General features: G+C 41.2%; 1 protein-coding gene across 1 annotated transcript in view; it reads right to left on the bottom strand.

Annotated features, from left to right (window-relative positions):
• The window catches only part of RIMS4 (regulating synaptic membrane exocytosis 4), a 126940-nt gene that overhangs the window by 94674 nt on the left and 5194 nt on the right, over positions 1-27072 (bottom strand). The window contains exon 2 of the mRNA XM_023626620.2: positions 14920-15073. The gene's annotated coding sequence lies outside the window, so the exon portion shown is untranslated. The remainder of the gene's footprint in view (positions 1-14919; positions 15074-27072) is intronic.

Genomic DNA, 27072 nt, shown 5'->3' on the forward strand with positions numbered 1-27072 from the left:
ACATTTCTGCCATTGCAGAAAGTTCCATTAAACGGTGCTGCTCTAGAACAGGATTTTTGGCAAACTTTTTCTGTGAAGGGCCAGATAGTAAACATTTTTGGCTTTGCTCCCTCGCATCTATTCAACCGTGTCATTGTAGCATGAAGGCAGCCATAGACAACACATAGAACACATTGGAACACATAGCTGCATTCCAACAAGACTTGATTTATGTACACTGAAATCTGAATTTCATATCATTTTATGTGACATAAGATATTATTCTTCTTTTGATTTTTTTTCCAACCATTTGCGAGTGTAAAACTATACTTAGTTTACAGGCTGTATATAAACAGGCAGAAGCAAGATTTGGCCCATGGACCTAAGTTTGTTGACCTCGGTCTTAGTTCATTGCCTTTAAAAAAAAAAATCCCTGTACTCTTATTTTCGTGGGTTCAGAGGGGAAGAAGAGGCTGAGGCGTGCAGTCTTTTTTACCTGGAAGTCTCATTACCGCTTCAGGGCCTGTCTTCTCCCTGCACCTTAGGATCTGTAAGCACAGAGCCCCTTCTCTCTTATTCACTGTTCTCTGCTGAGTGTCCAGCACAATGCTTGACACGTCACAGGCTCTTAGTCAATAGCGCTGAATGATCAAACACTCACCAAGCCACCTTCTTTGTATAATTTGTCTTTTCACTTAGATCTGCCTTCGGGAAAGAATGTGCTGGTCATGCTGATGAGAATATTCCAGTCTGCTTAACAATTATATTTCTTGTTATCAGTGAATACATTGACATTCCGATTTCCCCCATCAGTCCTGTGAGCTTGCTAAATGCCATTCCACCTCTTAGAGAAGACATCAGCTCCTAAGCCTGTGTAGAGTCAAATAAATCTTGGTTACAGAGTGTAAGTCTCAATTGAATTTGATAAGAAGCTTGTAAAGAGAGAGGGAGTAATCTGGAGGACATAAGTACCTGGAGACTTTAAATGCTGGGCTGAAATTGCCTTCTCAGCAAGATAAGGAAGAGAAGGTTATAGAATGTTAACATTGCCATGAATGCAGGAGGACAATATGCCAAGGGCATTGTTGGAAACCGGTTGGATGGGGCAAAAGCCAGAGGTTACGTTAAAACTATACATACCCCAAACTCCTAGAAGATAACAGGAGAAAACCTTGGGTATGGTGATGACTTTTTAGATACAATACCAAAGGCACGATCCATGAAAGAAAGAATTGATAAGCTGGACTTCATTAAAATTAAAAACTTCTGCTCTGTAAAAGACAATGTGAGGAGAATGAGAAGACAAGCTACAGACTGGGAGAAAATATTTGCAAAAGATACATCTGATAAAGGACTGTTATCCAAAATATACAAAGAACTCTCAAAACTCAACAATAAGAAAACAAAAATCCGATTAAGAGTTAAAGATCTTAACAGACACCTCACCAAAGATGATATATAGATGGCAAATAAGCATACGAAAATATATTCCACATCATACATCATCAGGGAAATGCAAATTAAGTGCAATGAGATACCACCACACAACTATTAGAATGGTCAAACTCTGAAACACTGACAATCATCAAATGCTGGTGAGGATGTGGAACAACAGGAATTCTCATTCATTGTGAAATACAGTATCTGAAGAAAATGTTCCTCTCCTACTTAGTGGCTTTCCACCTCCCAGTCTGCCCCACATCAGATCCAGTGACTGTAGGTTCTCTGGTTAATTGATTATATTGCCTGTTTTTATGCCATGAGTCCACCAGAGGTAAGAAAAATAGGTGAAACTGATTTAAGGTAAAGTGAGATATACAGATTTAACACACATGCACTCAGCACCTGTAATATACCATGTTCTTTCAGTTATATTTTCACTCCCAATTTACAGCTGAGGAAATTGGGGCCTCAAGAGGATAAATGACTTGCTGTATGATTCCATTTTATAAAGTTTCAAAAACAGGGGGAACTAATTGACATTGTTAGAACAGAAGAAAGGATAATCTTTGGGGAGAAGGGATGGGTAGTGGTTAGGAGACAGCACAAGAGGCCGATTACTTGCTGATAATAATCTATTTCTTGACAATGATGTTACCTGGGTGTGTTCACTTTGTGATAATTCATCCATTGTACACTTGTGATTCATGCCTTTTTCTGTTTTTTATACTTACATAAATATGTATTAAAATTTCTCAAATATATATTATTACTAAAATGAAAACTTTAATATATGGCTGAAAGTTAAAGTTGAAAGAAGTCCTCCAAACACAAAACAAAAAGACAGAGATGGAAAAGACAAAGAGAGAGAGAATACAAGAAAAAAGTTAAGAGACTCTGTCAGACACAATACATTTTAAAGATTCTAAAAGTTTTCCGTGGATTTAAAAAATATTCATCTATGAAGGAAAACAACTGAGACAAGTATTAGATTTCTCATCAGAAGTCAAAAGCCCAATGCCAATAGTGCAGTATTTTGAAAGTTCTGAAAACGGTTTTTAACTTAGAATTCTAATTACACCCAAACATAATCTAGTGTGAAGGCCAATAAAGACATTTTTAGACTTGCCAGGACAGAGAAAGTTTGTCTTTTTTGTAATCTGTCTGTTTAAAGTATGGGCAAAGCATTGAAGTCTTGGTTGTAGTTGCAGGACAGGATATAATGTTAACCGCATCAGTGAGGACATGCTTGGTTATGCTGCAATAACAAATAACCCCCAAACTGTCAGAGGCTTAGGACGACAAAGATTTATGTCTCCCTCATACCACATGTAAACTGTATATTGATGGGAGTGGGGTGGGGACTCTGTTCTCCTGGGACCTGGGCTGACAGAGGCTCTTCCGTATGGAATGTTGCCAGGCATGACAGCAGGCAGAGAATATGTGTGTCTGCACATGGGAGGAGGAGCTCACGCCAGTCCAGCCCAGAAATAACAAAGGTCACTTCCTCCCACGATCCATTGGCCAGAATTAGTCACATGGTTATTATATGCAACTACAGTGAGTAGGGGAACATAATCCTCTGTGTCCAAAGGGAGGGAGAACTGGATAGAGGGGAGTTTTTGAATCTCTACTGCATTAAACAAAATGACAATTTAAAAATAAAATGAGGCTGACAAAGAGTGGAAAATAGAAGGAGGAAGGAAAGATTGAGAAAAAAGAAATATTGCTCATACCTTCATTTTAGAAAGTGGGGGGTCAAAAGATATTGTCCAGATGATGAAAGAAGAAAATATAGGTTATGTTTATTGAATTCATGAGGAGAAAGGAGAGCTACAAATAAGTATATAAATATCAAATTATTGGAGATGGAGAAAGCAGGAAGTATAAGTAAACTTTACAGACAATAAATACGGTCTAGCTATTGTTTACATTTATGGAGATAATCACCAGAAAATCAAAATGATTAAAAGAGGTTGACTCAAGGAGTTGGGAAATGGGGACAAGAGTTTGCTTTTCGTGGTAGACTTTCCTGTGCTGTTTAATATGTTGTTGTGTATATGAATGTATTAGGGCTCTTCAGAGAAATAGAACCAATAGGAGATATATGTGTATAGAGATAGATATCTATGTATATATACACATATGTGCGTGTGTGTCAAGAGACAGAGACAGAGACAGAGAGCACATGCATGTGTGTGAGATTTAGTATAGAAATTGGGTCACATACAGACATTTCTTTGTCTGTAAACTGGAGACCCAGGAAAGCTAGTGGTGTAATTCAGTTCCAGTCTGAAGGCCTGAGAACCAGGGGAGCCACTGGTGTAAGTCCTGGTCTGAGTCTAAAGACCTGAGAACAAGGACTGCCAAAGTCCAAGGGCAGGAGAAGATGGACTTCCCTGCTCAGACAGAGCAAATTTGCCCTTCCTCTGCCTTTTTACTCTATTCAAGCCCTCAGTGGATTGGACAATGCCCACCCACATTGGTGAGAGGAATCTTCTTTACTCAGTCTACTTATTCAAATGCTAATCTCTTCTAGAGACATCCTCACAGACACATCCAGAAATAATGTTTTACCAGCTATCTGGGCATCCCTTAGCCCAGTCAAATTGACACATAGAAGTGACCATTGGAATGAACTATATTTTGTTTCAAATCACATAGTCTTTGAGGACAGATATACAAGCTTCACCACATTTGGCAAGTTCCCATCACTTAACTTCCCTGGACTTCAGCTTCCTTTTCAATAAAGTAGGGTGAGACATTTGTGGGGATTATGTGAAATCATGAATGGTGAATGCAAACAGCAATGAAAAGAAAGCTGGGGTAGCAATAGTTATATCAGAAAAAACAGACTTTAAAAAAACTGTAACAAGAGCCAAAGAAAGGCACTACATACTGATAAAGGGAACGATCCAACAAGAGGATATAACACCTGTAAATATCCACCCAACATAGGAGCACCTAAATATATAAAGCAATTATTAATTGACATAAAAGGAGAAATAGACAGTAACGCAATAATAGTAGGAGACTTTAGCACTCCACTTACACCAATGGATAGATCATCCAAACAGAAGATCAATAGGGAAACATTGGCCTTATATGACACATTAGACCAGAGGGACTTAGTAGATGTATACAGAACATTCCATCCAAAAACCACAGAATACACATTCTTTTCAAATGCACATGGAACATTCTCCAGGATAGATCATACATTAGGGCACAAAACAAGTCTCAATAAATTTAAGAAGATTAAAATAATGCCAATCATCTTTTCTGACAACAACAGTATGAAACTAGAAATCAACTACAGGAAGAAAATTGGAAAAGCCACAAATATGTGGAGATTAAACTAAATGCTACCGAACAACGATTTGGTCAATGAAGAAATCAAAGGAGAAATCACAAACTACTTGGAGACGAATGAAAATACGACATGCCAAAATTTATGAGATACGGCTGAAGCGATTCTAAGTGGGAAGTTTATAGCAATACAGGCTACCTCAACAAACAAGAAAAATCTCAAACAAACAATCTAACAGTGCATCTAAAGGAACTGGAAAAAAAAAAAAAAGAACAAAGGAAGCCCCAAATCAGTAGAAGGAAGGAAATAATAAAAATCAGAGCAGAAATAAATGAAATAGGGACCAAAAAAATAGAAAAAAAATCAATGAAACTAAGAGCTTGTTCTTTGAGAAGATAAACAAAATTGACAAACCTTTGGCTAGACTCACCAAGAAAAAAAGAGAGAAGGCTCAAATGAATAAAATCAGAAATCAAAGAGGAGAAATTATAATGGACACCTCAGAAACACGAAAGATTGTAAGGGAATACTACAAAAAGCTATATGCCAACAAACTGGATATCTAGAAGAAATGGGTAAATTCTCAGACTCGTACAACCTTCCAAAACTGAATCAAGAAGAAACGGAGAATTTGAATAGGCCAATCAACAGTAATGAGATGAAAACGATAATCAAAAACCTCCAAAAAATAAAAGTCCAGGACCAGACAGCTTCCCTGGTGAATTCTACCAAACATTCAAAGAACACTTAATACCTATTCTTCTCAAACTATTGCAAAAAACTGAAGAGGAGGGGAAGCTTCTTAACTTATTCTATGAAGCCAACATTACCCTGATACCAAAACCAGACAAGGAAAACACAAAAAAAGAAAATTACAGGCCAATATCACTGATGAACATGGATGCAAAAATCCTCACCAAAATACTAGCAAATCGAATACAACAATACATTAAAAAGATCACACACCACGATCAAGTAGATTTATTTCAGGGATGCAAGGATGGTTCAAATCCACAAATCAGTCAATGTGATAATGTGATGAATTAAAAAAATAAAGAATAAAATCATAAAAAGAGTATGATCATCTCAATAGATATAGAGAAAGCATTTGACAAGATACAGCATGCATTTATGATAAAAACTCTGAATAAAATGCATATAGAAGGAAAATATCTCAATATAATAAAGAACACATATGACAAACTCACAGCTTATATCATACTCAATGGAGAAAAACTGAAAGTTATCCCTCTAAGAACAGGAACCAGACAAGGATGCCCACTTTCACCGCTCTTATTTAACATAGTATTAGAAGTCCTAGCCAGAGCAATCAGGCAAGAAAAAGAAATAAAAGGGATCCAAATGGAAAGTAAGAAGTGAAACTGTCACTATTTGCAGATGACATGATTTTATATACAGAAAAATCCACCAAAAAACTTTTAGAAATAATAAATGAGTACAGTAAAGTTGCAGGATACAAAATCAACATACAAAAATCAGTTGTGTTTCTATACACTAACAATGAAGTAGCAGAAAGAGAAATTAAGAATACAATCCCATTTACAAGCACAACAAAAAGAATGAAATACTAGAAATAAATTTAACCAAAGAGGTGAAAGATCTGTACATTGAAAACTACAAAATATTGTTAAAAGAAATTGAAGACACAAAGAAATGGAAAGATATTCTGTGCTCTTGGATTGGAAGAATTAACATAGTTAAAATGTCTGTACTTCCTAAAGCAATCTACAGAGTCAGTGCAATCCCTATCAAAGTTCCAATGACATTTTTCACAGAAATACAATGAAGAATCCTAAAATATATATGGAACAACAAAAAACCCTGAATAGCCAAAGGAATACTGAGAAAAAAGAACAAAGCTGGAGGTATCACACTCCCTGATTTCTAAATATACTACAAAGCTATAGTAATCAAAACAGCATGGTACTGGCACAAAAACAGACACACAGATCAATGGAACAGAATCAAGAGTCCAGAAGTAAACCCACATGTCTATGGACAGCTAATTTTCAACCAGGGAGCCAAGAACATACAATGGATAAAGGAAAGTCTCTTCAATAAATGGTGTTGGCAAAACTGGACAGGCAGATGCAAAAGAATGAAAGTAGACCACTGTCTTATACTATACACAAAAATTAACTCAAAATGGATTAAAGACTTGAATGTAAGACCTGAAACCATAAAACTTCTAGAAGAAAACATAGCCAGTACACTCTTCGACATCAGTCTCATGGCACATTTTCAAATACCATGTCTGAGCAGGCAAGGGAAACAACAGAAAAAATAAATAAATGGGACTACATCAAACTAAAAATCTTCTGCACAGCAAAGGAAACCATCAACGAAACAAAAAGGCAACCTAACAATTGGGAGAAGATATTTGCAAACCATATATCTGATAAGGGGTTAATATCCAAAATATATAAAGAAGTCATACATCCCAACAACAAAAAAAACTAACAACCCAATTAAAAAATGGGCAAAAGAGAGGAGAAGATCCAAGATGGTGCTGTGAGTAGTCCTCTTTGTCTCTCCCCCTTCAAGTCTACAATTATTTGGACACTCATCGCTTAACAAAGGATATCCAGATAGCATCTCAGGATGTCTGAGAGACCCACGCGACTATACATCAGAAGGCAGACGGACTTCCCCCTGGGAGGAGGTGGAGATAGGTGAAAACTCTCCGACCCTGACCGAACAGCCTAGTACCTGCAAGCTGCTTTCTTCCAACGGACGCCCCCAGAAGATCAACACACACCTAGGGCAGGAGCGAGCACACACCAGAGGAGTGATGGTGGAAACAGGTGACCAGAACCCTACCTAAACCCCCCGCAATTACTCCTAAACGCAGAGGGAAACTCTAGAGTTACACACTTGAGCCTGCGGGGAGAGTCTCACCCCGCCATTGGCGGGGAGATCCCGCCTGGTGTCCACGGTGCCCCGAGGGTCCCAGAGAGAATCACAGAGGGCATGGCGGTCCCCTGGCTGCCACTGCCTGCACGGCCGGGCAAGGGATTGCCAGAGATCTCAGAGAGGACTGGGGGTGGGTGAAGTCCAGAGGCCGGCTCTGCGCCCCGGAGGGGAAGCTCCAGAGTTCCGCCCGGGCAGCAGACAAAACTCTCTGTCTGCCATTAGTGGAGGGGCCACGCCCAGCATTCACAACTCTGGGAAAGTCCCGGAGAGAATCCCAGAGGGTGAGGCGACCCCCAGCTGCCGTTGCCCGCCCGGCGGGGCAAGGGATTGCCGGAGATCTGGGAGAGGACTGGGGCTGGGTGGAGCTCCAGAGGCCAGCTCCGCAGCCCGGGGGGGGAAGCTCCAGAGTTCCGCCCGGGCAGCAGACAAAACTCTCTGTCTGCCATTAGCGGAGGGGCCACTCCCAGCATCCACAACACCGGGAGGGTCCCGGAGAAGAGAATATCAGGCAGGGCAGCAGCTGACCAGCTACCACTGAAATCAGGATCTCCGGCTATCCCCTAGTCAGGGCAAAGGGCTCCCCGAGTTCCTGGGGAACAGGACTGGGGCTGGGTGGAGTTCCAGCGACCCGGCTCCGTAGCCTAGGGGGAAACCCTACAGGCTCACAGCAGCCTCAGTGAAAGCCTCTGCACAGCACTAGTAGAGAGCACCCATCCGGCAGCCACAAGGCTGGAAGACCCCGGGACAAAAGTAGCATAGCTAGGTGAGCTAACCACAGACTGTAGAAGATGCCAATAGCTCTGCTGTGACCCATAGCGGACAAGTGAGATTTTGTGGGTGCCGACAGTGACAGAGCGGCAAATATAAGTGATCCTACCCCTGGCCGCTGGAAAAGCCCATAACACCATTGCAGACCCCAAGGAGGGAGCACGTCTATGTGGGCTGCAACGGTAGGCACCAGCAGCCTGAATCCCCCCCGTGACAGCCCCCACGGCAGAAGAGGGAATCCAAAGGACCACTGTGACTATGAGGAGGGGCCCAGGCCCAGTTAGCAACTGCAGATAGGGTTCCTGGTTGGTGCAGTATAAACAGCTGCTCCCCCACCACACCAGCAGAAACAAGTGGAAGGAGCAACTAATCTCTATCTCTATGCAGAGGCACAAATCTACAACATCAAACAATATGAAAAAATACATTAAATCTCCAGAACAGAAAGAAAACAACAAATACACAGACAACAATCCCAAAGAAAATGAAATATATAACCTAAATGATGATGACTTCAACACAGCCATCATTAAAATACTCAATGAGTTAAGAGCGAATTCAGATAGACAACTCAACGAGTTCAGGAGCTATGTCACAAAAGAGTTTGATACGATAAAGAAGAACCAAACAGAAATACTGGAAATGAAGAACACAATAGAGGAGATTAAGAAAAATCTAGATGCACTGAACAGTAGGGCCGATAATATGGAGGAAAGAATTAGCAATTTGGAAGATGGGAATATAGAAATGCTGCAGGCAGAGGAGGAGAGAGAAGTAAGACTAAAAAGAAATGAAGAAACTCTCCGAGAATTATCAGACACAATTAGGAGATGCAACGTAAGGATTATAGGTATACCAGAGGGAGAAGAGAAGGAGAAAGGGGCAGAAAGCCTATTCAAAGAAATAATGGCTGAGAACTTCCCAAATCTGGTGAGAGAGATGGATCTTCAGGTGACAGAAGCCAATAGATCTCCAAACTTTAGCAATGCAAGAAGACCAGCCCCACGGCATATAGTAGTGAAGCTAGCAAAAGTCAACGACAAGGAGAAAATGCTAAGGACAGCCAGGCAAAAGAAACTAACCTACAAAGGAACCCCCATCAGGCTATCAGCAGATTTCTCAGCAGAAACTTTACAGGCTAGAAGAGAGTGGAATGATATATTCAAAAATCTGAAGGACAAAAACCTACAGCCGAGAATTCTCTACCCAGCGAAAATATCCTTCAGATACGATGGAGAAATAAAAACTTTCCCAGATAAACAAAAATTAAGGGAATTTATTGCCACAAAACCTCCTCTTCAGGAAATCCTCAGGAAAACCCTCATTCCTGAAAAATCAAAAAAAGGAAAGGGGCTACAAAACCAAGAGCAGAGGAGATAAGTAGAAGGACAACAACAGAGAGTAGCAGCTCTACATCAGAACAGATTAAACCATGGGACCAGAAACAAAGGAAACTGAAGAAAACCGGAAAACAAGACATAAAATGGTAGTGGTAGGCCCCCACATCTCAATAATCACTCTAAATGTAAATGGATTGAACTCCCCAATCAAAAGACACAGAGTGGCAGGATGGATCAAAGAACAAGACCCAACAATATGCTGCCTCCAGGAAACACACCTCAGCCCCAAAGACAAACACAGACTCAGAGTGAAGGGATGGAGAACAATACTCCAAGCTAATAATGAACAAAAGAAAGCAGGTGTCGCTATACTAATATCAGACAAGGTAGACTTCAAAGCAAAACAGATAAAGAAAGACAAAGAGGGACAATACATAATGATAAAAGGGACTCTCCACCAAGAAGACATAACTCTTACAAATATATACGCACTCAACACAGGAGCACCAAAATTTGTAAAGCAACTCTTAACAGAGCTAAAAGAAGACATCAACAACAATACAATAATAGTAGGGGACCTCAACACACCATTAACACCAATGGACAGAACATCCAGACAGAAAATCAACAAGGAAATAATAGAATTAAATGAAAAATTAGACCAGATGGACTTAATAGATATACATAGAACACTTCATCCAAAAACAGCAGGTTACACATTCTTCTCAAGTGCACATGGAACATTCTTAAGGATTGACCATATTTTGGGAAACAAAGCAAACATCAATAAGTACAAGAGAGTTGAAATAATATCAAGCATCTTTTCTGATCATAATGCTATAAAACTAGAAATCAACTACAAGAAAAAAGCAGAGAAAGGTGCAAAAATGTGGAGACTAAACAACACGCTTCTGAACAAACAATGGATTATTGAAGAAATTAAAGAAGAAATCAAATATTATCTGGAGACAAATGAAAATGAGAACACGACATACCAAATCATTTGGGATGCAGCAAAAGCAGTCCTAAGAGGGAAATTCATCACAATACAGGCTCACCTCACTAAACAAGAAAAAGCTCACATAAGCAACCTCAAACGACACCTAACAGAACTAGAAAAAGAAGAACAAACAAAGCCCAGAGTCAGTAGAAGGAGGGAAATAATAAAAATAAGAGCAGAAATAAATGATATTGAAACAAAAAAGACAGTGGAAAGGATCAAGGAAACAAAGAGTTGGTTCTTCGAATAAATTAACAAAATCGACAAACCTTTAGCCAGACTCACCAAGAAAAGAAGAGAGAAATCTCAAATAAATAAAATTAGGAATGAGAGAGGAGAAATCACAACAGATACCAAAGAAATACAAGGGATCATAAGAGAATACTATGAAAAACTATATGCCAACAAATTGAACAACCTGGAAGAAATGGACAACTTGCTAGACTCCTACAACCTCCCCAAACTGAATCAGGAAGAAATGGAGAATCTGAATAGGCCAATCACAAGTAAGGAGATAGAAACAGTAATCAAAACCTCCCCCAAAATAAGAGTCCAGGACCAGACGGCTTCTCTGGAGAATTCTACCAAACATTCAAAGAAGACTTAATACCTATTCTTCTCAAACTATTCCAGAAAATTGAGGAAGATGGAGTACTCCCTAACACATTCTATGAAGCCAACATCACTCTGATCCCCAAACCTGACAAGGACAACACAAAGAAGGAGAACTACAGGCCGATATCACTGATGAACATAGATGCAAAAATCCTTGACAAAATTCAGGCAAACCGAATACAGCAATACATCAAAAAGATTATACGCCATGATCAAGTGGGATTTATACCAGGGACACAGGGATGGTTCAACATCCACAAGTCAATCAACGTGATACACTACATCAACAAAATGAAAAACAAAAACCACATGATCATCTCAATAGATGCAGAGAAAGCTTTCGACAAGATCCAACACCCATTTATGATAAAAAAAAAAAGCCCTCAATAAAATGGGTATAGAAGGAAAGTACCTCAACATAATAAAGGCCATATATGACAGACCCACAGCCAACATCATACTCAATGGACAAAAACTGAAAGCCATCCCTCTGAGGACAGGAACAAGACAAGGGTGCCCACTTTCACCACTCCTATTCAACATAGTACTGGAGGTGTTGGCCAGAGCAATTTGGCAGGAAAAAGAAATAAAAGGAATCCAAATAGGTAATGAAGAAGTAAAACTCTCGCTGTTTGCAGACGACATGATCTTATATATAGAAAACCCCAAAGAATCCATAGAAAAACTATTAGAAATAATCAACAACTACAGCAAAGTAGCAGGGTATAAAATCAACATACATAAATCAGTAGCATTTCTATACACTAACAATGAACTAACAGAAAAAGAACTCAAGAACTCAATCCCATTCACAATCGCAATGAAAAGAATAAAATACCTTGGGATAAACTTAACCAAGGAAGTGAAGGATCTTTACAATGAAAACTACAAGACTTTCTTGAAAGAAATTGATGACGACATAAAGAGAGGGAAAGACATTCCATGCACATGGATTGGAAGAATAAACATAGTTAAAATGTCCATACTACCTAAAGCAATCTACAGATTCAATGCTATCCCAATCAGAATCCCAAGAACATTCTTCACAGAAATTGAACAAAGAATCCTAAAATTCATATGGGGCAGCAAAAGACTGCGAATTGCTAAAGCAATCCTGAGCAAGAAAAACAAAGCCGGCAGAATCACAATCCCCGATTTCAAAACATACTACAAAGCTACAGTGATCAAAACAGCAATGGTACTGGTACAAAAACAGGTCCACAGATCAATGGAACAGAATTGAAAGCCCAGAGATAAAACCACACATCTACGAACAGCTAATCTTCGACAAAGGAGCAGAGGGCCTACAATGGAGAAAAGAAAGTCTCTTCAACAAATGGTGCTGGGAAAACTGGACAGCCACATGCAAAAGATTGAAAATTGACCATTCTTTTTCACCACACACCAAAATAAACTCAAAATGGATCAAAGACCTAAAGATTAGGCCGGAAACAATAAGTCTTCCAGAAGAGAATATAGGCAGTACACTCTTTGACATCAGTTTCAAAAGAATCTTTTCGGACACTATAACTCCTCAGTTGAGGGAAACAATAGAAAGAATAAACAAATGGGACTTCATCAGACTAAAGAGCTTCTTCAAGGCAAGGGAAAACAGGATTGAAACAAAAAAACAGCTCACTAATTGGGAAAAAATATTTACAAGCCACTTATCCGACAAAGGGTTAATCTCCATAATATACAAAGAACTCACAAGGCTTAACAACAAAAAAACAAACAACCCGATCAAAAAATGGGCAGAGGACATGAACAGACATTTCTCAAAAGAAGATATAAATATGGCCAATAGACACATGAAAAGATGTTCATCATCGCTAATCATCAGGGAAATGCAAATCAAAACTACACTAAGATATCACCTTACACCCGTTAGATTGGCAAAAACATCCAAAACAAAGAGCGACAAATGTTGGAGAGGTTGTGGAGAAAAAGGAACCCTCATACACTGTTGGTGGGAATGCAAACTGGTACAGCCACTATGGAAAACAGTATGGAGATTTCTCAAAAAGTTAAAAATAGAAATACCCTATGACCCAGCCATCCCATTACTGGGTATTTATCCTAAGAACCTGAAATCAGAAATCCCAAGAGTCCCTTGCACCCCTATGTTCATCGCAGCATTATTTACAATAGCCAAGACATGGAACCAACCTACATGCCCAGAAACTGATGATTGGATAAAGAAGATGTGGTATATATACACAATGGAATACTACTCAGTGATAAAAAAAGGACAAAATTGGCCCATTCGCAGCAACGTGGATGGACCTCGAGGGTATTATGTTAAGCGAAATAAGCCAGTCAGAGAAAGACGAACTCTCTATGACTCCACTCATAGGTGGAAGTTAACATATTGAGAAGGAGATCTGATCGGTGGTTACCAGGGAAAAGGGGGGGGTGGGGGGAGGGCACAAAAGGGGAAGAGGTGTACCCACAACATGACTAACAATAATGTACAACTGAAATCTCACAAGGTTGTAATCTATCATAACATTAATAAAAAAAAAATGGGCAAAAGATCTGAACAGACATTTTTCCAAAGAAGATATGCAGATGGGCAACAGGCACATGAAAAGATGTTCAACATTATTAATTATTAGGGAAACGCAAATCAAAACTACAATGAGATATCACATTATACCCATCAGAATGGCTATAATTAACAAGACAAGAAATAAATATTGGAGAGGATATAAAGAACAGGGAACTCTCAAACACTGCTGGTGGGACTGCAAACTGGTGTAGCCACTATGGAAAACAGTAATGGAGATTCCTCAAAAAATTAAGAAGAGAACTACCATATGACCCAGCTATTCCACTGCTGGGTATTTATCCAAAGAACATGAAAACACGAATTCATAAAGATATATGCACCCCTATGTTCATTGCAGCATTATTCACAATAGCCAAGACTTGGAAACAACCTAAGTGCCCATGAAGGGAGGAGTGGATAAAGAAGATGTGGTATATATATACAATGGACTACTACTCAGCCATAAAAAAGATGAAATCTTGCCATTTATGACAACGTGGAGGGACCTTGAGGGTATTATGCTAAGCGAAATAAGTCAAATACTGCATGATCTCACTCGTAAGTAGACGACAAAAACAATGACAAACAATCATATAGAGACAGAGATCGGATTGGTGGTTACCAGAGGGGAAGTGGAGAGGGGGGAGGGCGAAAGGGGGGACTGGGTACACATATGTGGCGATGGATTGTAATCTTTGAGTGGTGAATACGATGTAGTCTACACAGAAATCAAAATATAGTGATGTACACCCAAAATCTGTATGATATTATAAACCAATGTTATCTCAATTTAAAAAAAAATTAACAACAACAACAAAAGGAAATCATGTATGGTGAGAGCTTGGCATGGTGCCTGGCATATAGCATGTGCTGGTTAGATGAGCTATACCATCACTGATGTCAGGTCCAGATCGGCTCTGTGTACAAGAGAACTGGGCCCTGATTCCTGATGGAGAAGGTTCTGGGAGACGATCCAACCTACCTGTTATGCTGAAGTTGGGCACGTGTGACCTGGTCTTATCCACAGCGACACGAGGGGTCAGTCCACAGGATCGGGACTAGGACGGGCTCCTGACTTCCAGCCCTGGGCTCTGCTGGCCACCACCGCAGTCTCCGAATCATAACTGCATTTGGCTCTGGACATAAAGAAAAGAGAGCCATTTGGGAGGCATTGAAATATTTCCTCCTGCACAAATTGTTTCTTTTTGTGCTGGCAAGTCCAAGGTGTTCTGACAAAGGTCAAAAGTATTTATTTTCTTTAATACTCTAGGGAGGAGAGCGAGACACGACGAGGGTGAGCCAGAGCAGGGAAAGGAGAAAGAGGGGTATTGGCAATTTTGATAGCTGAAAGGGCTCTTTTTATCACAGGAAATGGTTGTTTTCTGGGCACAGAAACGACCTTTGGTTTTCTATCAAAACCAGCAGAGTTATGATGAGGGAAAACTAAGAAATCGTTGAACAGACAGATGATATGGTCAAGGCCACTCTCTATCTGGCCCTGCCCACCTCCCCAGCCTCTCCCCCTGCCTCCCTGTAGGTTCCTGACCACCGAACTCCCTGTACCGTTCCCTCTGACTGGACCACCTGACCCTGTGTCTTGGCCTGCTGTCCTCCTCTAGGACTCAGATCAGGTGTCATCTCTCCCCCAAAGACCACCCTCCCCCACAGCTCTACTGTGCATCCATTACACTTGGCACTTATCAAGTTGTGTCGAAACTGCCCACTTGCCCATCTATCTCTTTCACTGGACTGGAAATCATACACAGGACCCTCAGGCTCAGATCTGGCATTCAGAAAGAGTCATGCTTTATTTGGCCTGCACTGTTTGGGTCCACATAGTGTTTTTTTAAATTTTTTGCATTCATGGCCAAAAGTTAAAAATCAAGAGATTTCATATAAAAACCCAGATTTCTGGCTTCTCTTGAGAAACGAGAAATCCAGCATTCATGGGTGCACTTCTCCACCCTTGTGGCAGCGGTCCCCTTTGGATAGAGCCTGGTTTCTTCATTTCTTCAGTCTCCACCACACCCTATTGTATTGGCATTAAGGCCTCATATCAGATCCATTTGTCACAACTCTTGCAATATTGTTTTTTATTGCAGTGGATTAAAGAAGAAAGTAAAATATTTCTTTTACCCATGTTCCTTCCTCGCACCTGGCCCACTTCCCTCATTTACATCATCAGACTAGACCCTGTAGGTCCCTGGGCTTCGCACCCTCGCACTGGGCTGGGAGCTCCTTGAAAACAAGCAATGATCTGCTCATCTCTGTGGCTCCAACAGCAAGCACAGTGTCTGGCTGAGAGTCGGTCCACCACAAACACTTGTTGGAATTATGAATGTAACTCCTGCTGTTAGAAGAGAACCTCTTTCTAAATTCTTTCACCCCTGTAGTCATCTATTCAACAAATATTTACTGAGTTCATCTGTGTGTCCATTTCCCTGAGTTGGCATTCTCTTTATCTTTGGAGTCCTGGATCCTCTTGCAACCCCCAAATAATCAAAACCTCTCTCCAGACTGCCATTCAGGTACCTCTTATAAGACCTGCTCTTAGCAACAGCATAAGAGAAGACCACAAAGAACCTTTCATTGGTAGTGGTGGTATTGTCGTCAGTAATAAATACTTATCATTTATCGAGAGATTCCCATGTTCCAGGAACTTTGCATACATTTCCTCATTCAAACTTTACAACAGCCCTGTGAGGTGTCATTAGTTGGGACTGTCAGTTACAAGTAGAAAAAAACCAAAACATCCAACACTCAAAATGACTTAAACCAAAAGGTTCCTGTAACTGAGAAATCAGATCTAGCATTCATTAAACCATGATGTGGCCAACACAGTTCTAAGAATTTTATATGTCTTAATTCCTTTAATCTTCTAAACAACACTTTGAGAAAGGTACTAACATTATTTCCATTTCACAGATGGGGAAACCTGGGTACAGAGATTTCAACAATTTTACTACAGTCATCCAGCTATAAGGTCATTCTTTTTTCCTTCCCAGAAAAACCCCATTCTGTGTTTAAGGGAATTGCCTACTTTACTAGACTCCTTGGAACCGGAGTTCAATTCCCACAGAGGAGGCAGAACATGCCAGATGCTGGCTTCCCAGCCTCTTTTGCATCTAGGACACGAGCATGTGGTAGAAGCTCTGCCAGTCAGATATGTCTGCTGTGGACTTTGATTCATGAACTAACGTGCAGAATGTTCTCTGGTAGGTGTGGTGGGAGCAGTAAGATTGAGTTACTATGACAACAAGGCAGTGTGGTTTGGGGCAGCACCTGTGTCCAGAGCCGGAGGGTCAGCAGTGTCCTCCCCAGGCTAACTCTGCTGTGTCAAGGTGACCGCCATTCCTGGCTGCTCAGCTTCTGAGCTTGGTTCCTCAGCCCGCTCAGTGGTCTATGATCTACGCCAGATGTTTCCAGCAAATTCCTTTACTGCCCAACTCAGTCAGTTATCTCCTGTTGTTTACCTATTGCAGTGGCAAAGCCCAGATTGGAGCCAAGCTGTCTCCCCCAAGAGTTTACACTTTTAACCAGTATGCTATGTTGTTTCTAGAAGTATCCTTCAGCTTCGGGTACAGTTGGATCCAGGGCCTTAAGTGATACCATGGGGTTGATGATCTCCACCTTTTTCTCTCAACTCTTCTCTCCTGTGTGTTGACTCCAGTTTTGTCAGACTCTCCCCTCATGGAGGAGAGATGGCCACCAGCAACTCCAGGCTTACATTCCCACCAGCTCAGAACCCTAGCAGAAAAAAAGACATTCTCTCTCCCAAGAGTTCCGGGAGGTCTTGGACCTGACTCTCATTGGTCCGTATTGAGTTACGGACATGTGCTCGATTACTCTGGTTAGGGAGGGCGGTGATGCTAATGGCTCAGCCTTTGTCATTGCCTTTCCCATATGGCTTGCAATAGTATTCTTAATTTTTTTTTTACCCACCTTCCTGATTTAAATGCTCTCTATAAAGAAATTTAAGTACATAAAGTTATAAGGAAGAATGTAAACATCCCTTGAAATCTCATCTCTCTATGACGACTACCGTTAACATTTTAGTGGGCATCTTTCACATGTGTCTTTACACGCACGGGCCAGAAGTTACCTGTTATAAAATCAAAACAAATAATAAATACTTCTTATCCTTTCAAAAAACAAAAAGACTTCACTGGATCTATAGAGCAATTTGAGGAGAACTGACATCTTTAGAATATTAAGTATTCTGCCCAAAGAACATGTGATATCTATTTGGATCTTCTTTCATTGCTCCCACTGATGTCCTAAGTTTTTAAATTTCCAAGTCCTGCACATATTTCTTCAGATTTATTCCTAGATATTTGGGCTTTGTGATACCAAATAAATGGTGCTTTTTTTGTTGTTGTTGCTGTTAAACAAAACTTTTTTATGGTAAATAAAATGCAATTGATTTTTGGATACTGACTTTGCATATTATGGCATTGATAAATTTGCTTTTAACTCTAATAGTTTATTTGTAAATTTCTTTTGTTTTGCTCCTCATACATAACCATGTTTGCCAATTTCTTCCTTTCAAATCTTTTATTTTTGCACTGGGCAGAATCTCAAATACAATGATAAGCAGAAGTGAACATATCAGGAATCTTTCTTTGTTGATCTCAATGGAAATGCTTCCAATATTTCCATTAAAATATGATGGCTGTTATATGTTCTTTGTAGAAAATCTTTATCACATTAAGAAAGTTCCCCTCGGGGCCAGCCCGGTGGCGCAGCGGTTAAGTGCACTCGTTCCGCTTCTCGGCAGCCCGGGGTTCGCCGGTTCAGATCCTGGGTGCGGGTGCGGACATGGCACCACTTGGCATGCCATGCTTTGGTAGGCGTCCCATGTATAAAGTAGAGGAAGATGGGCATGGATGTTAACTCAGGGCCTGTCTTCCTCAGCAAAAAGAGGAGGACTGGCAGTAGTTAGCTCAGGGCTAATCTTCCTCAGAAAAAAAAAAGAAAAAAGAAAGTTCCCTTCTATTCCTGATTTTCTAAATTTTTCCAGAAAAAATTTACTAAAACTAAAGAGAAAATAAAGAACAGGGATAATCCTATAATCATGGTGGCAAATGAGTCAGTAGTTAAAAATCTAGCAACACAAATACTACTAAGCCCTGACAGTTTCACAGGGGTGTCACCAAACATTCAAGGCACAGATAATTCCAATCTTATCCAAACCTCTCCAGTCAAATTAGAGAATTCTGTCTATTCCTAACTTCTTCAAGTTTTTCTCCAATCACAAACTTGTGTTGAATATTATCAAATGCTTTCTTTGTTTCTATTAGGATAATTGCATGAAATTTCTTCTTAATCTGTCACAGTGGAAAATTATATGAACTCATTTTCTAATGTTAAACCAACTTTGCATTCCTGGAATAAAGTCCTACTGGTTGTGATGTAAAATAATAATAATAATAAACATTCTTTCAATCATGTACACCCCTTTTTAAGGTGATTTTTTCCCCTACTCCTTTCCTTCTCTTTTCCCAACTTCCGTTAATCTCTCTAACTTACCCCATACCTTCTGACTCAAGATAACCCACATTATAGACTGATGAGTATATTTGCATACTTTTCTCCAAGTCAGTATAGCCATAGCCACACACACACAGACACACCCCTACCTATATAGAAATCCTGCTCTTAACTCCCGCAATACGCATTTTAAAGGACAATGCGTTACTAATGGTGGCATTTTAGCCACCAGAGATTGATTGTTGAGAGAGAGGGATTTCACCCATGGAGGGAGCCCTTCTTGGCACCCCCACAATTGCACTGCACAGGTGAGCTTCAGGTAAGCTCATCCTCCCACAGTTCTGGAGTGGGTATGAGAAGGTTGGGGTGGGCACCCTCTGCCCCCACCATAGAAATGGACCTCAGCCAGGCCCTGGGCTCGAGAAATGCCTGCTGGCCTGTCTGCGAAGCTGAAGGACCTGCAAAGTCTCTTCTGCTGGAGCCCCTGAATCCGGGCCCTCCAACACTTCCTTTATGGATTTTTTTCTTCGTTCTCCTACTCGGCAATTTTAACCAGTCCAGGGACCAGTTGCTCTGCCCTCAGATCAATAGCCCTTGGGAAGGACTGTGGGTGGTCTCTGGGGAAGCATCTCAGCTGTCCGCAGAGGCATCATCTCCTTCCAGACTCAGTTTCAGTCAAAGCAAGCTCCTTCAGCTGTGCTAAGGCAGCCTCCTGCAGGCGCATGAGGTTGGCACCAACCCTGGACCAGTGGCTAAAACTGGTCTTTTCATCTCAAAACCCAGCTTTCCATCAAAGGCTTGGAATTCTATTTATTTTCTCTTTTTTGTTTCTTGGTCACCATCATGTTTTAGAAAGGAGTTAAAGCTGCTCTTCGGCTGGAGTAGATGCTCACCAAGCATTTGTTGAGGAAGGGAGGAAAGAATAAATCAAAGAGCAGTCAGCACCTGATAAATGGTTGATGGAGAATCAAATAAGATAATGCATGTGAAACTGATGTGTAATCTGTGAACAGCGAAAAATCATAACTGGACAGGTCTGCAGCCTTATCCACTGGCGCCATCTGCTGGAAATAAGTTACTACAACAGGTCCATTTCTGTTTTCACGGGACATGAGGACACCAGCTTCTGGAAATGCTGGCAAGGAGCTGAAGGAAAATAGAGAATACATTTCAGCAAAATCTAACATGTGCCAGATACCGTGCTAAGTGTTTTACATGCATTATTTCTCTTCATCCTCATTGTAACTAGAAGAGGTAGATACTATTATTATTGCATCTTTAGAGATTACAAATTCGAGGTTGATAGAGGCTTACAGCAGATTTATAATGTCTAAGGCTGCGTGGCTAGTGGGTATTTGGGATAAGACTCAAACTCAGTTCTGTCTGACTTCAGAGTCTGTTGCGGGTTGGGTTCCCCGGGAATCAGACTCCAACATGGAGATGTGCAGGCAGGAATTTCATGCAGAGCGCTCCCAGGATCACGCGTAGAAGGGAGAAGTCAGACTGCAATGCCACCTCAACAGAGGCCTCCGCTCATGCAAGAGGGAAGTATGGAGCTGCGGTCGCAAAAAGGCTGGACCTTGGGACTCCCTCTTCACCCAGTCATTGGATGCAGAACTTGGGCTAGGTTGCGCTCTTCAGCCAGGGGGAGGCCCCCAGAGGACAGCTGAGAGCTGTTGGCAGCCAACGCTTCCAGCAACTGGGAGAACAAGTGCCTGAGTCCTGGAGTAGGGGTCAGGGTGGCATGCCACAGTATCCACTACAGAGCCCGTGTACCTATCCCACCTGCACTCCAGCTCAAATAAGGGAACAGCTGGTAGGTAGACACGTCAGGGTCATGGGTAGTGGGAGTGGGGGTTTAAAGAGTGAACGTGGTTCTGCCCACCATCCACCCAGGGAACCTGTGACCCAGGCCCTGCCTGCCACCCAGCTGCAGTAACCAGTGTATCCCGACTCATTCACACAGAAATAGTATAGAGATTATATGATGGGTTCCAAACCATTTTCAAAGGCGTAAAATGCAACGTTCATCTAGTTGGGCAAGTGGTTGGTGATGGATTCCTTGACATCCTTGAACAAAAAATGGAAGAACTGAGGGCCACCAATTGACTAATGCATTAGAGCAACTGATTAGAAAACTCACTTTGTGGTAAATGAAATTGTTTAAAGAACATTTCACTCCCTCCTCTACGCCACTTCATAGGATCAGTGAATTTTTTTTTTTAAAGATTGGCACCTGGGCTAACAACTGTTGCCAATCTTCCTCTTTTTTTTTTTTTTTAAGGATTGGCACCTGGGCTAACGACTGTTGCCAATCTTTTTTTTTTTCTGCTTTATCTCCCCAAACCCGCGCTGTACATAGTTGTATATCTTAGTTGCCAGTCCTTCTAGTTGTGGGATGTGGGACGCCACCTCAACATGGCCTGACGAGCGGTGCCATGTCCGCGCCCAGGATCCGAACCCTGGGCCACTGAAGCAGAGCTCCCGAACTTAACCACTCAGCCACAGAGCCAGCCCCAGGACCAGTGAATTTTTGATGTTGGGGGATGTCGGGCTTGGTCACGTGACTTCTGTAGCCTGGTGGAGAGCCGTATATACTTCCCCATCCACTGCCATTAGGCTTGTCCATGCGACTTGCTTTGCCCAATGGGGCGTTAGTAGCTGTGACACAAGTAGAGGCTTGAAATGTGCCTGTGCTGCTGACCTTGCCCTTTTGTGCTTCTGCCATCCCAGAGAACGTGCCGTGGCCTAAGGAAGAGGAGAGATACATACTGCAGACCTTGACGCAGCCTGCAGCTTGGAGCCAAGACCAGCCAAGCCCCTCTGGGCCCAGCCTAGATCAGCCCACCTACAGAAGCATATGTGACAATAAATGATTGTTGTTTTATACCACCGAGTTTTGGGGTGGCTGGTTATGCAGCAAGAGCTGACTGACACACATTTACAAAGTTGTAGAGGATAATCCACGTGGATGTGTCACGCATAATTTCTACTGATTATGATTTTTCCTTAGGAACTGTCTTTAGACCTTAATCTCCATATAGGATGTGACTCCTGTGTTTAAACATGGAAAAAACTGGGCCAGGCATTTTTCTCCGCATCTGTGGCAGAGACCACTAAAAGGCCCCTAATAAATGTCTCCTTTTCTTCTAGAACAACAAGAAACTCCAGGGTCCCCAAACCTTGGGAAATAGGGCTATAAAATCTGTGTGGTCCCAAAATACAACACTAATGTCTATTAAATATGGCCATGAGGATACTAGATAAGGAAGAGTTTCCCCAAGGGAAGAGCCAAGGGTCATGAAGGTCAGAGGACAGGGACACTTCTCCTAGAAAGCAGGACCAACTCACCTGACAGACAAAAATGTCTGTCCAATTCTTGAACTTTGAATAGTATCTAGAGGTCATCTCCCTTGTGCCTAGGCACATGGTCCTCCATATAAATGCTAATCTTCCCAACCTCCTTTATAGCAAAGTATGGCATGTAACTGAGTTCTGTCCAATAGGATGTGAATCAGATAATCATATAGCAGATTCTGGAACCTTCATTAAGAGACAGCTGCCTTGTACCCACTACCTTCACCTTTTCCCCCCAGTCTCTTCCTTCTTCATTTTGGCTTGGATGCAGATGTAATGGCAAGAGTTGGAGCAGCCATTTTGGACCATGAGGTGATCTTGAAAATAGCAGCTATGGAGAATGAAGGAGCAAAACTAAAGGAGCCTAAGTCCCAGAAGACTTCACGGGACAAACCACCAACTCGACCCCAAATTTCCTATCTCCAACTTTTACAGGAGAGGGGAAATAAAACAACTTCCAACTTGTTAAAGTTACTGATATTTGGCATCCCTGTTATTCACAGACAAACCTAACCCTAACTGTTACAGCATCCAACTACTGACAATTCATAGTCCCTACAATTAATTAGAAGGAAAGAGATCTTTCTTATGCTGTTACTGTTAGTAGAAACAATAACACTCTAAAAATTTATGTTTGGAAGTGGTTCAGTGTGCTGGAAAAAAGACTGGACTGGAGTTAGAAGACCCAAGTTCTGGACCCAGGACTTTTGCTGATGAATTGTGTGACCTTCGCCATATCTCCCTCATGGGTAAAATGAGGGGATTGGAAGAGGAAGCAGAATCATCAATAAACATAGGAAAAGATGCTTGCCTTCATTAGTAATAAGAGAAATGCAAATTAAAACAAGCAGATACAACTTCACACCAATCAGATTGGCAAATCAAAAAGCCTAATAATTCCAGGTGTTGATGTGGATATGGAGGACACAGGAATTTTCATACATTGCTGGTGGGGATGTAACTTGGCACAACCAATGTAAATTAACCATTTGTGGTGAAGCTGAAAAATGTGCATGTCTTGTGATCCAGGAGCTCAACTTCTAAATATTTACCCTAGAGACACTCTTGCTAGTGTGTCCAACGAGATGCTCCAGGATGTTCTTTGCAGTGTTGAGGAAACAATGTATAGTCTCAATGTGCATTATAGAAATAAATCAGATACGTGCATCGTGCTCTATTCAGGCAATGCAGTGCTATCACAACAATGAAAATGAACCATATCTGTGAGGATGAGCATGTTTAGGTCTTGGGAACCTAATGCTGAGTGATAAAAGCAAAGTACACTGTGGTATATACAACAAGATGGCATGCATATGAAAAAATCTAAACCCACAAAGCAATTCTATATATTGTTCATGGACATATACATACGTGGTAAAAATATTAAAATATGGTAGGAAAATATATATAAGATATATAATCAATTCATAGTGGTTCCCCTGGGGGAATGAACTGGGGAAGGATATAAAAGTGATTTCAACTTTATTTGCCACATCTTATTTCTTTACTATTTAAACAAATTAGAAGCAAAAATGACAAGAGACTTGTAACATTACTCTCTTGTGTTTTTGTATGTTTAAATTTTTGAACATATAAATAAAAATGAAAGAGTTGGAATAGAATAATATTTAAGGTCTCATTCAGCCCAAATTTACACATGCAAAACATATATGAAGCAGGGTACAATATACAGAATGTGGTTCAAATCCCAGATCAGTTGGAGGTCTTTCAGTTATGAGTGACCAACATACACAAACAAACACCAACAACAAAACTGTCTGAAGCAAAAGAGAATTCATTGGCCCATGTAACTGAACAGTCATGAGCAGCCTCAGGTAAGGCTTGATCCAGGACTCAAAAGCTACCACCAGATCCATTTCTTGGCTTGTCTTCTCCACTGGCCCCCAATATGATTACACAATGGCTGAAGCAGTATCTGGCTTTACATCTTCCCACCACGAAGCCCAGGGAAGGAGACAATCTATGTCTCTGCATTATCAGCAGAGGACCTCACTAACAATGAGGGCAATGCAAATTAAAAATGCACTTTTAAGTACCGTTTTTCACTTATGATATTGGCAAACAACTATGTTATTTCCTGTACTGTAGGTAGGAGAGGGGAGTGGGTACCTTCTATTTGTTCCTCTGGATTGGCTCTCTATTCTCTCTACCTCTTCTGTGTCCCAGGAGGCCGGCCTGCATGATCGCATCAAAAGACTCCCTCTGGGGCCAGCCCTGTGGCCGAGAGGTTAAGTTCGCATGCTCTGCTGCGGCGGCCCAGGGTTCGGATCCTGGGCTGGGACACGGCACTGCTCGTCAGGTCACGTTGAGGCGGCACCCCACATACCACAACTAGAAGGACCTACAACTAAGATATACAACTATGTACGGGGGAGTTTGGGGAGATAAAGCAGAAGAAAAAAAAAAAAAAAGATTGGCAACAGTTGTTAGCTCAGATGCCAATCTTTAAAAAAAAAAAAAAAGACTCCCTTTGTCATCTGGTTGAGGTCATTCCAGCAGAAGACTAGAGGGAAAAGAGCAATTTGAGGTGTTTATTCCCTCGGCTCCCTCCTATGGGGCCCTGTTGGGCTGGTTTCACCCATTGCTTTCCACGTGACTCTCCTCCTCCGGGCTCTACTGACTGCTCTCTCCCCTTGCTCCTTTAGGCCCATGGGTAGTGATAGCCCCACTGTTAGCAGCCCTGGGTACCGCAGTATTCTTTGTAAACAGTCCTTTTCTTAAACTCTCTTTGAAATTCTCCTAATGAGTGTGCCATATTCAGATACAGAAAGAAAATTGGCACAGTTCCTTGGGAGAGCTGCTCATCAGTGATCCCACTTCTCTCTACCCACCCCAGAGAAACACTTGCACATCTGCACAAGGTGCAAGTACAAGGATATTTGCTGCAAACGAAACAATTTAAATGTCTTCAAATAGGGAAATAGCTAAATAAACTATAGTACATCCATATTATGGTATATTATGCATCTGTTTTAAAAAGGAGATGGATCTATTTACATAACACAGAAAGGTTTCTAAGGCTTTTTTTTTTTTTTTTGCTGGGGAAGATTCCTCCTGAGTTAACATCTGCTGCCAACCCTCCTCTTTGCTGAGGAAGATTCGCCCTGAGCTAACATCTGTGCCAAGCTTTCTCTGTTTTGTATGTTGGTCGCCACCACAACATGGCTGCAGAAGAGCAGTGTAGGTCTGCATTCAGGAACTGAACCCCGGCCACTGAAGCAGAGTGTGCCGAACTTAACCATTAGGCCAGGGGGCTGGCCCCTTCTAAGGCATATTTTTGCATGAAGAAAGTAAAGTTCAGTACCACAATAAATTATATAAAATGATACCTGTATCTATCATTTTATGTACTCTCTAAATCTTTGGGAAATTTTTCACTGCCCCTTCCTATGAAAGGATTATACATCCCCACCCCACTGAAGTCAGGCTTGGCCATATGATTTGCATCTGCCAAGGAAATGTGCATGAAAGTGACTTCCAAGCAGAAGCTTTAAGAGGTCCCACCATTCTTTCTTTTCCCTCTGCCATGAGATTAGAATATCCCAGTTGCTTCTTCAACCTGTGTCCTTAGATAGAGCTGAAGCCAACCCATGACAAACCTGTAAGGATGGAGAATTAAACCTTCGCTGTTGGAAGGCACTGAGATTTTGAGGATGTTTGTTACTGCAGCATAACCTAACCAACCATGACTCACACAGGTTGCTGCATAACGGATACTTAGCTACTTTCTGTGGAGGAGACACGGCATTTGGTGTTCACAGGGGGCTTTAGTTTTTATCTTTAATATTTCAGTTTTCTCATAATGAATATATATTCGTGCATCACCACGTAATAAAAATACATGATTTCAAATGAATACAGCAGGTGTTTTCCTACTGAAAATTAAATGCTAAAAAATATCATTCTTAAAATACACACACAAACACCCAATAAATTAATGGGTCTTTTTGCCCAGCTGGCACTCTGAAGAAGGAGACTGGGGGCGGACAGCAGTGTGAGCTTTCCAAGGCTAGAGGAAGTGCTGAAGCGTGACAGTGCCTTGCCACTTTCTCTGCAGGTAGAAATCTGCAAAGCCTAGACAGACTGGGAAACTTATTTCTGGTTCAGCTGTCATGAAATTGAAATACAGATTCATAATCCCTCTTCTTTTCTTTTTACATTAGTGATGCCCACCTTTCCAGTAACCTCATTTATATGAGAGCAAAGGTGATTATGCGACCAAAATTGAATTCAGTGAGTTCGGAGAATTCCGAGCTCCTTGACACAG

Source organism: Equus caballus, chromosome 22, assembly GCF_041296265.1.
Source record: "Equus caballus isolate H_3958 breed thoroughbred chromosome 22, TB-T2T, whole genome shotgun sequence".
NCBI lineage: Eukaryota > Metazoa > Chordata > Mammalia > Perissodactyla > Equidae > Equus > Equus caballus.